Source organism: Podarcis muralis, chromosome 4 (genome assembly GCF_964188315.1).
Source record: "Podarcis muralis chromosome 4, rPodMur119.hap1.1, whole genome shotgun sequence".
NCBI classification, from domain to species: domain Eukaryota; kingdom Metazoa; phylum Chordata; class Lepidosauria; order Squamata; family Lacertidae; genus Podarcis; species Podarcis muralis.
Window position 1 is genome coordinate 95,517,347 of NC_135658.1, and position 12,967 is coordinate 95,530,313.

Genomic DNA, 12,967 nt, shown 5'->3' on the forward strand with positions numbered 1-12,967 from the left:
CAAGCGTCAGCATTTTGAACCCCTGCAGTTGGCAAAGCATGAGCCTATTAAGGTGTCCTTTCCTAGCTGCGCATTACAAGTGCATTTTGAACTCATTGCATCACACTCCCTTCACTCCATTCATAAGCAGTTTCCGTTGCCATATGGAGATGCTATTTGATATCAATTGTTGATCCATCTGTCCCACAGAGATCAAGGCTCCTTTTGTTTATCTGCATTTTCCTGCTTTACAGTTGATTGTGCCATCTTGAGAAATGAAACTGCACTGATCTATGTCCCTGTGATCCACCCATCTAAATAAGTGTCTTTATGTTAATATAGTTTCAAGACAGCATGTGTGTGTATGTGTGTGTGTATATAGTGTTAAATCTGCATGGAAGAAAACTTGCTTTTATTACTTTGTTTTGTGATGCATTTCCTGGGGAGAGAAATAATAGCATTCTCAAAACCACAAGAACAAATGGGGATAATTGGAGCATATATATAGCAACTAATGTGGTAATAGATGCTTTCACATAGCTACAAAAAAAACATGCTAGCTGTGACTGTAATAGTTATAATGCAGAAACACTGAATGACTGAAAAAGGGAGATCATTCAAAAATTCTGAAAATCTCAGCTTTCTTTTTTTCCTTTTTTGTACGTCCTCATACAGAGAAGAACACTTTCAGGGCCAGTCCTACTGTTAGACAGAGTGAGGAGGCTTCCTCAGGCAACACATACGGGAGAGCAGGGAGCAACAACAAGGTGCTGGAGGACAGCCCATTGTGCTGTACCACACAACTTGTTGTGCGTCACCTAAAGTAGACTGCTGCCCTCAGGTACGGTGGAGGATACCTCTCCTTTGCCAGTGCTGAAGTAATATTTGATCCAGTCAGCTTCTTTACACGGAATGTGGGAAGGGAGCCTGTTTTTCCTTCATCTCAGTCAGCAAAAGGTCTTTGGCCAGCCTGAAGATGGCATTACATTCTATGTCAGTGCTTCTCTGGTAATAAGAAGGGCTGAAGGGTACCTAAAAAAATTAAGCCATGAGGTTGAATGACATCATCACTCTATGCCCAGGAAACCCATGTAAGGCTCCTCCTCTGCTGGTATAAAGACAGGGAGATCATCTAGAGGAGAAGTGATGGTCCTAGAAGTATTATTACAATCTCTGAGGAAGTTCATTTCCATTCCTCAGTCCTGAGCAAAGGGAAGTTTTGGGCTACAGCCTGGAAAGTAAGGGTTCAAATTCCCACTGGGCCACGAAGTTCACAGGGTGACCTTGAGCCAGTCACTGTCTCCTACCTTATTCTACCTCACAGGTTTGTTGTGAAGATAAAATGAGAGAAAGGGGAGAATAATATACAAAAGGTGAGCTCCCTGGAGGAAAGGTGGAATTTACATGTACACCCACCCACCCCACAATGAGGTTTTGTGTTGTTGTTTTACAGTTGAGAGGTATATAAAGTTTATGAAATAAAGAAAACAACTAATATTAACTGGGTAACTGAGCCATCCTTTTCTTTAAGAGTTGCCAGCTTCCATCCTTCCTTTAATTTAACTGGATAATTAAATACATAATTAAAAGTATATACCGTCCCTCATCCGAGGATCACAGGGCAGTTGACAGCATAAACCACTTAATCACCAAAAAAAACCCCTCTAAGCGGTTTATATATTCTGAAATATACTCAGAGTCGCAAAGTGATTTCATGCTCTTTATTCAGCTCATAGTGGTGAGGAGGAGTGAATGTCCCCTCAAAGTATCTGCTTTATATACATTATTTACACAGTGGGCTGCACGTGATTGGCTAATTCCGGAATTCTCCTGTAGGCCAATCAGGTTGTGGATTCACTTCCATCTGGAGCCGGATTGGGTGACTCCTGCAGACCAATAATACTGCTGCATTGTTCTAAGACCAATCAGACTGCTGCATTCTGAATCCTATTGTTCTAGGACCAATCAGACTGCTGCATTCTGAATCCTATTGTTCTAGGACCAATCAGACTGCTGCATTCTGAATCCTATTGTTCTAGGACCAATCAGACTGCTGCATTTTGGATCCTATTCACTCAGTACATAACATATTCCTTTAAAATATCAGTAAAATCCAATGTTTAAAAACAAGTTGACACACGGGTATCTTTCCTTTTTTTAAACCTAAGAGCGGAGTGTGACTCCAATTTTAATTTTGGGAAATGCTGCCCTAAATTCTTGACACGAACTCCAAAGATGTATTCCCCCAAGTTGACTGTGAGTCTTATTTTTTGCTTGGCTTGAAGCATGCCAGAAGATAAGGGCACAGAGGGCAAGGCTTCTACATTCTGTTTGCCTCCGTCAATAACATTCAGCATCCAGATTCCTCTCGTTGATGCTTTTAAGATTACTGAGATATCTACCTTTGTCCTCAGCAGTGCAGATCAAAACAGAAAAATAAGGTACAGAAAAGAAAAAGTGTTGATGTTTAAGTGATATGTCCCTTTATTTCATCTCAGATTGTTTTCTTCTTTGTTTAAGTCCCTCTCAGCTTGTATATTTGCATTCTGTGTTTTAGTGCCAAAGGCTGAGAGTGAATTGCCTGAAATTGCCATTAATCCATTTAATGGAATTAGCATGGATCTTCTAGACCTTTGGGGAATTCTTGGGTAGAACAGAATATCCACTAGGAAAAAAAGTCTTCCGCTGACCATAGAAAATGACTTGCAATTCCACCATTATATGTATGTTCCTAGTAAAGGTAAAGGTACCCCTGCCCGTACGGGCCAGTCTTGCCAGACTCTAGGGTTGTGCGCCCATCTCACTCAAGAGGCCGGGGGCCAGCGCTGTCCGGAGACACTTCCGGGTCACGTGGCCAGCGTGACATCGCTGCTCTGGTGAGCCAGAGCCGCACACGGAAACGCCGTTTACCTTCCCGCTGGTAAGCGGTCCCTATTTATCTACTTGCACCCGGGGGTGCTTTCGAACTGCTAGGTTGGCAGGTGCTGGGACCGAACGACGGGAGCGCACCCCGCCACAGGGATTCGAACTGCCGACCTTTCGATCGGCAAGCCCTAGGCTCTGAGGCTTTTACCCACAGCGCCACCTGCGTCCCGTATGTTCCTAGATATGTACCTAAAACTCCATGCGGGTTCCCAGAGGACATTGTGGAATTGATCCACAAATGTTCCAAACACATATTATCCATCCTGGTTGCTACTGGAAATTCTTCCCCCCTGCAGTCCAAGGATTGTGTAAGAGCAACCTATTTTAGACTTATTTTCCAAGCTGCCATAGCAAATAGCCCCCCACACCCAATCCAAGGCACCCGACCATTCTGTCTCATTTCATGCTGCTACCTCACCTTAGAATATCTCGATTCATATATCAAATCTGTTAGGTTCACAATCCCTGAATGTATACCGGGCCCTGGCTTCGTTCCAACATCCTTTCGCATTTCTGTAATTCAAACTGAGCTTAATTATGAGTTAATTTATATTTTCTCTGCCTGTGCAGTTTTTATGACTTGCTTTGTGTACAGGAAGTGCTGAGGCTTAGCTAGCGCACAAACTGTAGTTGTGCAGAATGCAGGATGATCCAGCATTTTGTTTCCAAACTGAGGGCTTAGTCCAGTGGGCACTGAGGTCAATAGGAAACATTTCATTTCTGTCAACAAAGGCTGGATCATTCAAGAACGCCGACAATTGCTATCAGTGATGAGGACATTTTGGTGTCTAAGATCTAAGAGCAGGGTGGTGCTTGGGTAAATATATGGCTCAGTTCCAAACCCACACATACAAGAGACTAGCTGAGAAAAACAAGCTCAGATCAGAGAGTTTAACTCAGGGGGTTCCAACATGGTGCCCTCCAGGAGCTGTGGACTACAACTCCCATAATCCCATGCTGGCAGAGGCCAATGGGAGTCCGGCAACATCCCAAAGGCATCCTGTTGGCTTCCCCTTGGTTTAATTGCACTTGTTTAATACTTTGAAGTCAGTGTGGTGTAGTGGTTCAGAGCAGTAGACTCGTAATCTGGTGAACCAGGTTCGCATCTTCGCTCCTCCACATGCAGCTGCTGGGTGACCTTGGGCTAGTCACACTTCTCTGAAGTCTCTCAGCCCCACTCACCTCACAGAGTGTTTGTTGTGGGAGAGGAAGGGAAAGGAGAATGTTAGCCGCTTTGAGACTCCTTCAGGTAGTGATAAAGCGGGATATCAAATCCAAACTCTTTTTCTTCTTCTGTGTTAGTGTTACAGTTAAATAATTTTAGATTTACTAGACTTGCAGGTCACAACACTTTGGAGGGTAATAGTCTGGCTCCAGATTTTTGTCAGAGATGGTTTTAGGATAGCAGAACCGGTTCAGCCACACAAGGTACCATGTCACAGGGGGCACCCCAACCATGCTGTTGAGGTGTGCGTGGGGGTGAATTTTAGCGTCGCACAAGACGCTGCTGAAATTTGAGACCCCAAGTCCGCCACTATTTTTGTTGGTTTCCAGATTGCACCTGTGCCTCCCCCACTTTTTTAAAGCCCTGGTGGCTTAGTCATACTGGCCACATGACCCGGAAGCTGTACACTAGCTTCCTCGGCCAGTACAGTGAGATAAGCACCGCAACCCCAGAGTTGGCCACGACTGGACCTAAAGGTCAGGGGTCCCTTTACCTTTACCTTACTGTTTAATAAGGGATGCGGGTGGCGCTGTGGTCTAAACCACAGAACCTAGGGCTTGCTGATCAGAAGGTCGGCTGATCGAATCCCTGCAACGGGGTGAGGTCCTGTGGTTCGGTCCCAGCTCCTGCCAACCTAGCAGTTCGAAAGCACATCAAGTACAAGTAGATAAATAGGTACCGCTCCAGCGGGAAGGTAAACAGCATTTCCTGGTTCGCCAGGCACCTGTGCTGCTCTGGTTCGCCAGAAGCGGCTTAGTCATTCTGGCCACATGACCCAGAAGCTGTCTGTGGACAAACGCCAGCTCCCTCGGCCACTAAAGCGAGATGAACGCCGCAACCCCAGAGTCGTCCGTGACTGGACTTAACGGTCAGGGGTCCCTTTACCTTACCTTTACTCTTTAATAAATGAATAATGTCCATGTGTGCAAAATTCAAATTACAGCCATGTCACCTTTCTTTCTTTTTTAAATGATTTTATGTTCTGATTGCTTGGTCGAGTATATCTGTAGGAGCGTCTCCTCCCCCATCGTTCTGCCCGGACACTGAGGTCCAGCTCCGAGGGCCTTCTGGCGGTTCCCTCACTGCGAGAGGCCAAGTTACAGGGAACCAGGCAGAGGGCCTTCTCGGTAGTGGCGCCCGCCCTGTGGAACGCCCTCCCATCAGATGTCAAAGCGATAAACATCTACCTGACATTCAGAAGACATCTGAAGGCAGCCCTGTTCAGGGAAGTTTTTAATATGTGACATTTTAGTGTATCTTTCATCTTTGTTGGAAGCCGCCCAGAGTGGCTGGGGAAACCCAGCCAGATGGGCGGGGTACAAATAATAAATTATTATTATTATTATTATTATTATTATTATTATTATTATTATTATTATTATTATTAAATGCTGGCCTCAAAGTGAAGGAAGGGTGTGGACAGTTCTCACTGTTCATGGTCTTCTCTCACTTCCTGTTAAAAGTGGAACTTCAGAGACACCTCTGCCTATTGAGATCAAGCAGCTGCCTTCGCTGTATTCCTTTTGGCACCTGCTAACAACATTCTTGGTTGGATCAGCCTGCCCAGATGCTGAGAAATGCAGATGTGAATTTTAGTCTCTTTCAGTATTTTAACTTCTTCTTTTAAAAAAAAAGAAAAAGTTCTTATTAAGGGTTTTTTTGTGTTACAAAGCGAACAGATAAGCAGGAAAAGGTACATCTATTGTCTCCACTTTAAATTCATGGTCTTTTTCACTGTTTGTTTATGTTTGGTGAGAGACACTTTCATCATAGACATCTTGCAGCTGGCGGAAAGGAAACTGGGGGGTGGAGATGGAGATATTGTTCTTTCCTTCTGTTGCCTACTATTGGTGTAGGCGTAGGGTTGCCATTTATCCTCTTTTTCAAGGACATGTCTTCTTTTTCACAGGTAAAAGTTCAGTATTTTAACTTCTTGTATGTGTTGTGATTTTTTCCTTGTTTTATGGTTTTATCTTTTTGTAAATTGCTTTGAGGTTGTGTTGTTTTTAATAACCAAGCGGTGTATACATTTTATGAAATGAAAATAAATAAATGGGATCCTTGAGTCACACACTGACTGGGCAGCTTGCCCTTAGGGCTGCATCTGCACACGGATTGAACACGCAGTGGTAGAGCATCTGACCTGTATGTGAGGCTTTAATCTATACGTGCCAGGCTATGGAATTGGCATAGGAGGAGGCACCCCACTATTAACGTGGCAGGCTCCCAAGGACAAATGGTACCTGCCTCTCCCCAGGGACATTTCCCGGTTGTGCTACAATGCTCTGTGCTTAAATCTGCTACTTTAAAAGTTACAGCATATCCCTCATTTTGAAAAGGCCACAGGAGAAGATGAAAATTAAAAGAGCTCTCAGTCCTATGGATTCTTTATAATGTTAGAATCACAGAACCGTAGAGTTGGAAGGGACCCAGAGGGCAATCTATTCCAACACTCTGCAATGCAGGAATCCCAGCTAAGGTCTCCTGCAAGGTCTGTAGCTAAGGGGTGACATTTTTGCAGTTTCACTGCATTTCGTTGCAGATTCCCCGTCACAGTTCGGCTGTTTGATTGTGTTGCATGCCTAGATCTTACTTCAGAACATATGTGTAAGCCTTGGTGGCTCAGACTTGGTCTTATTTGGCATTTCATGCTACTGTTCATATGTCTCCATGGTGGTTGCCGTCTCTGCTTTGTTATTTATTATTAGTATTCTTAATTAAATTTATATACCCCTGCTTCATCCGGAAATCACAGGACTGTGCTTGAAAAATGCATTCCTGGCACAAAGTGGATTATAATTGTTCCAGCAGAATGCACTTTAGATTGACAAATAGTGTAGGGCAGGGAGGGCATGGGGATGCTAAAAGGTAAAGGAGCCCTGGATAGTCATCTTGCTTCTGGTCAAGGTGAGCTGGCGTTTGTCCACAGACAGCTTTCCAAGCCAGCACAACTAAACTGCTTCTGGTGCAATGGAACACCATGATAAGTGCCAGAACACAAAGAAATGGTGTTTACCTTCCCGCTGCAGTGGTACCTATTTATCTACTTGCACTGGCATGCTGTCAAACTGCAGGTTGACAGGAGCTGGGACAGAGCAATGGGAGCTCACCCCATTGCGTGGATTTGAACCGCTGGCTTTCAGATTGGCAAGCCCAAGAGGCTCAGTGGTTTAGACCACAGCGCCACCTGCTCGCACCCGCTGTATGCATGGATGATGTCATGTGTATAGCGCTCCCCCCCCCCAATAAAGATGCGTGGATCTAGCACTGAATGTGTGTTATCAGGCAGCGTACACATCCTAAGTCGGCAGCCCTGTAGGCACTTCCTTTGGGGTAAACTCCACTGGACTCAGTAGGACAAAATGAACAATTCAAATGGGACTGAGCTGCTGCATGAGAAAGGAAGCCCACAAGACGGTTTTCTTGTACAGATGAAGGAAAAGATGGCTGTTTAGGAGATGATGTTACTTTTCTTTTTCTTTTTGGATAATCTCCTCCAGAAAGGACAAAGAGGAAGACTGGGGAGAGGAGCTTAAGGAAGAAACTGAATGTAGGGGAAGTTGACAGGAGATAGCCAGTAAGCTGATTAGAAAAGAAAGGGGCAGAGTTGAGAGTCAAGAGTGGGAGCTTAAAGGAGAGGAAGTTGGCAAGCCCGCCAGACTTTCTCCGGAGACATTTAATAAGAAGTAGATGTGGGCAGAGCAATTTAAGGACTGAGCTGCAGTTGCATTTGGAACACACAAATGTTTGATTGTGAAGTACCACAGATCCAAGTTCTAGCAGCTCACTATAATCCAGGGCGGAGTGTGTTTATTTATTCAGAGCTCAGATTCATTCCCTAGCTGTGTGCCATACACACGGAGACAGAAAGAGACACACATGTTTACCACATGAGTTGGAAAGGTGCGATTGCTCTCTCCTCCTTCCTACAAAGGCAGCAGCTTGACAAACGTTTTTGTTAAGAGCACCGTGTGCCACAATACAGTTTGCTCTTTATAACATCGGGGAGAACATTATTTTCCCCCCAGAACACTTCTTGCTGGGCTCATTTAAATCTTTATGTCAGAGAGACACGATTAAGCTGAAGAAGAGGGCAAACTTTCTAGGAGCTCGGAATGACTCATTTCCGAAAGCTTCGTCATCACCGACATGAATTTGTGCCTTGGAAAATTATAGGCAATCATCTTTATATCTTTATTCCTGCTTGCTTTGTTGTTGTTGTTGTTCTTGCCAAGATAAAGGGTGACAAAACTGGCTCACGCTAGTGTTTAAAGCCCTAAGCGACGTAGGTAGCAAATATCTAAAAGATCACTTCCAACCCTTTCAGGTGTTAAAATTGGCAGAGAGAGGCCCATTTGCTAGTGAGCGGTGATGGCTACAAACTTAGACAGTTTTAAAAGAGGATGCGTGAAATTCGTGGATGATCAGGCTATCCAGGACTACCAGCTATGAGGGCTGTGTTCTGCCTCTGCTCTCAGAGCCGTATGCTTCTGAATACCAGCTGCTGAGAATCGCAGGCGGCAAAAATGCTCTTGCGTTCAGGTCCTTTTTGTGGGCTTCCCTGGGCATCCACATGGCTACTGTGAGACCAGGATGCTAGAATAGGTCTGGCGGGCTGTTCTTACGCTTTTAGTTCCAGCATCTCAGAAGTGCAGGGAAATGTGGTGGTGGTGGGGACTTCCTCTGAGGCAACCCATAAATTGTGGGACATCTCCTATGCCTGGTGTTTTCATAGAATCACAGAGTTGAAAGGGACCCTGCGGATCATCCAGGGAATATGCAGCTGTCTCATATGGGGATCGAACCTGCAACCTTGGTGTTATCAGCAGCATGCTCTAACCAACTGAACTATGATGATGATGATGATGATGATGATGATGATGGTGGTGGTGGTGATTTATTTATACCCTGCTCATCTAGCTGGGTTTCCTGGGTGGCTCCCAACAGAATATTAAAAAGACAATAAAACATGATATAGCTTCTTCCTTCTGCCAAAGGTGCGCCTCTTTACCTTTGACAGATATCATTGTGGGACGCACCTTTCCTGCTTCGTTTAACCTCCACTCCTTCTGTCTGGGAAAGGCTTTGCTTGTTTTTATAACGTATACTTGTTTTACTTGATTTTAATTGTACGATTATATGGTTATGTCACCCACCCTAGGACATCATGATGAAAGGCAAGTGAGAAGTAACTAGATAAGATGCAAGCAGCACAGAGACCTGGAAAACAGGGAGTGACTGGACCAAGCAGTGCTGATTCCAGGTTTGGGGATATATATAGGGAGGTGTCCTTGGCCAAGATGCCTTGTGTCCCCCCACCTTCCTTGTTTCTCGCGCTGCTGCCCATTCAATTTCCCTCTTTCCAAAGGCAGGATGTTGCTCTGGCTCCTCACAGTGGTCACTGCTTGCATACCCTCCAACATTTATCTGATGAGAATAGAGACATCCTATTCCAAGATGATGATGATTTTACTATTTATACCTTGCCCATCTGACCGGGTTGCCCCAGCTACTCTGGACAGCTTCCAATATACCATATTTTTCGCTCTATAAGACGCACCAGACCACAAGACGCACCTAGTTTTTGGAGGACGAAAACAGGAAAAAAAATATTCTGAATCTCAGAAGCCAAAACAGCAAGAAGGATCGCTGTGCAGTGAAAGTAACAACCCCTCCTGCTGTTCTGGCTTCTGTGATAGCTGCGCAGCCTGCATTCGCCGGATAAGACGCACACACATTTCCCCTTACTTTTTAGGAGGGAAAAAGTGAGTCTTATAGAGCAAAAAATACGGTATATATGAAAACATAATAAAACATTAAACCAGTGCTTTTTTCTGAGGTTACTTAAGGTAGCAGTACCAGCACCTTTTTTGCTTAAAAAAAAAAAAAAAGCATTGCATTGAACATTTAAAAAAAACCCTTCCCTATACAGGGCTGCCTTCAGATGGCTCGGGGGTCAGTTAACTCCATACCCTCCAATATTTCTCCAATGAAAATAAAGAAAAGTGGGGAATTCTGGGATCAAATCAGAAACCGGCTTCTGTAAATCTGGGACTGTCCCTGAAAATAGGGACAGTTGGAGGGTCTCTGCTTGCATGCTTAGAGAGGACTGCTGAACAGGCAGCGACTGCAAGCAGGAGGAGCAACAACAGTAGGACCAGGATTCGCTGGGAGTTGGCAGTGGCTCTTGCAGTGCTGAGGGGGTTTCCGCATCATGCAGGCAATTCCCAAGCCTTGTGCTCAGGCACGCTGCTGTGCCGCAGGAGAACTGCTAATGTGCTGCGAGAAACTCATTAATAGCTACAGGGTTTTGTGAGCCCCAGTGCCCACCCACAAAGAAGGCTGTTCACAAAGGAGGCCTAGCGCTCTGGCCTTGTTCCTTTCTTTGCGGCCTCTGTGGTGGAGAGGGAGCGACGCTGCTGTGATTTGTGCATCAGATGTGACTGGAAGATTCAATCACTTCTGGTAGGCAGAGACGCAGCAAGATTACTTGCCCTCGGAAGGAGGCTGCCTGTTGCATCTCTGTGTGAGCCCTTGCCCCGGGCTCTGCCCTCCTTCCAAAAACTTGTGCACAGAAACATCTGTGCCAGGAGCAGTTCTTCCTCTCGCACCTGCAGCAATGAACCAAGTGGGCCTACGATTTTTAGGCAGAAAGAATGTTATCCAGAGAATGGGGAACACTGATTTAGGCACCGTGCTTCACTGAGGTCCAGACCCTCCAAGTGTCCCTAGTTTCCAGGGACTTCCCTGATTTAGAAAAGCCATCCCGGTTTCTGATTTGATCCCGGAATGTCCCACTTTTCCTTAGAATGTCCCTATTTTAATCAGAGAAATGTTGGAGGGTATGGAGTTATCCGAAACCCAAGCCGTCTGAAGGCAATCCTCTATAGATAAGTTTTTTAAAATGTTTAATGTTTTAATATATGTTGGAAGCTGCCCAGAGTGGCTGGGGCAACCCAGTAAGATGTGTGGTGTATAAATAGTAAAATAATCATTATGGAATGGGACATTTTCCCTGGAGAAATGTTTCAGGGTATGTGAGGCCTAGGGACCAAAAACAAACACCTGGGTTGTGCAAGCGTAAAATTGTAGGGCAGCTTGCTAAGTCTGGAGCCCCTTGCTCCCATCGTTGGGACTGGCTTCCAAGGATGGCCGTCTTTTGTCCTCTGAGGTGGAATTTTAGGCCCCATCCCAATGTAATCCCAGACCCTCCAAGTGTCCCTATTTTCCAGGAACAGTCTTGGTTTCTGATTTGGTCCTGGAATGTCCCGGTTTTCCTTAGGATGTCCCTATTTTCATTGGAGAATTGTTGGAGCACATAGAGTTCTGCAACACACACCCCCCAAAGCCAAGCAGATAAGTAATAACACAACCTTTAGAAGACATTTGAAGGCAGCCCTGAATAGGTAAGTTTTTTTTAAAAAAAAATTAAATGTTTTACTATGTTTTTATATAGGAAACCAACCAGAGTGGCTGGGGCAACCTAGTCAGATGGGTGGGGTATTATGATAATGATGATGATGATTGAATAGGATGTCCTTATTTTCATTGGAGAAATGTTGGATGGTATGTAATCCAGATTCATTAAAATACTGTATTTTTCGCTCCATAAGATGCACCTGACCATAAGACGCACCTAGTTTTTAGAGGAGGAAAACAAGAAAAAAAATATTCTGAACGAAACAGTGGATGTATGATTTTTGTGGTTCATGCTGTGGCCACAGACATGTGATTTGACAGTGAGTTTGGGGTAGCCCAATGCAAAAATCCTGAGAATCCATATGGATCTGTGCTTTGTAACCATGTTTTTGCGCCATTGCGGCCCCAGGCAACAGTGGGTGCATGATTTTTTTGGTGCAGGCTGTAGCCATGGACATGCTATGTGATCTGATGGTGAATTTGGGGTGACCCAATGCAAAAATCCTGAGGATCCATGGGCTTTTACCTCCCCCCTCCCAGGCAGCCTCCTTTATCACTAGTGTCCCTTATCTCTCTCCCGACCCCACCGAACAGCTGCTTCCTTTCAACACTCCCTTCCCTCTTGTTTGCCTTAGTGTCTTTTCCTTAGCTGGAGCAGTTTTTTGCTCCTCCTTTTCTTCTAATTTCTCTCCTCATTGATTTAGTCTTCCTGTCTCCTCTCCTTGCAAGTTTGCTGTCTTTACCTCCCCCCCCCCCGACAGCCTCCTTTATTGCTAGCGTCTCTTATCTCGCTTCCGATCGCTTCCAAAGCCGATCAGCGGCTTTGTTTCAACACCCACTTCCCTCTTTCAAAAAAAAGAGCACATGATCTGCTTTTCGCCCCTGGGCAATTCGGCTCCAGGGACCACGCATTCGCTCTATAAGATGCACAGTCATTTCCCCTTACTTTTTAGGATGAAAACAGTGCGTCTTATGGAGCGAAAAATATGGTAAATGGGGAAGGTTTTCCATTGGCCTCAGTAGAATGCGGATTTGTATAATGTGCTGAAACTCCCTTTAGGGTTACATCCTTTGAACATAGGAAGGTGCCTGCTACTGAGTCAGATCATTGGGTCACCTAGCTCAGTATTGCAGCAGCTCATCGTGGTTTTTGATGGAGGACATTCTCATCCCTACTTGGAGATGCCAGGGACTGAACCTATGAAAGTTTCAGAATTATAGGCTGGCCTGGCAATGCTGCCGTTTTGCCTTTTGGTAAAAGGCCTCCTTAGTTGCTCTGCTAAGGGGAGTAGAAGTGCAGTTTGAGTGACTTGACATAATAAATAGCCATTAAAATGTTATCAGCAACATCTGTTCCACCCATTAGGAAATAGCTCATGCATTTTAAAAGATTTTTAGTGAGTCAAGAGCTGTGATAAT

At 44.9% G+C, this 12,967-nt stretch overlaps 1 long non-coding RNA gene across 1 annotated transcript in view; it reads left to right on the top strand.

Moving 5' to 3' along the window:
* The first annotated feature begins 2,761 nt into the window (after positions 1-2,761).
* Positions 2,762-12,967, top strand: part of LOC144327554 (uncharacterized) — a 98,083-nt gene continuing 87,877 nt past the window's right edge. The window contains exon 1 of the long non-coding RNA XR_013392690.1: positions 2,762-3,073. This is a non-coding gene — a long non-coding RNA (uncharacterized LOC144327554). The remainder of the gene's footprint in view (positions 3,074-12,967) is intronic.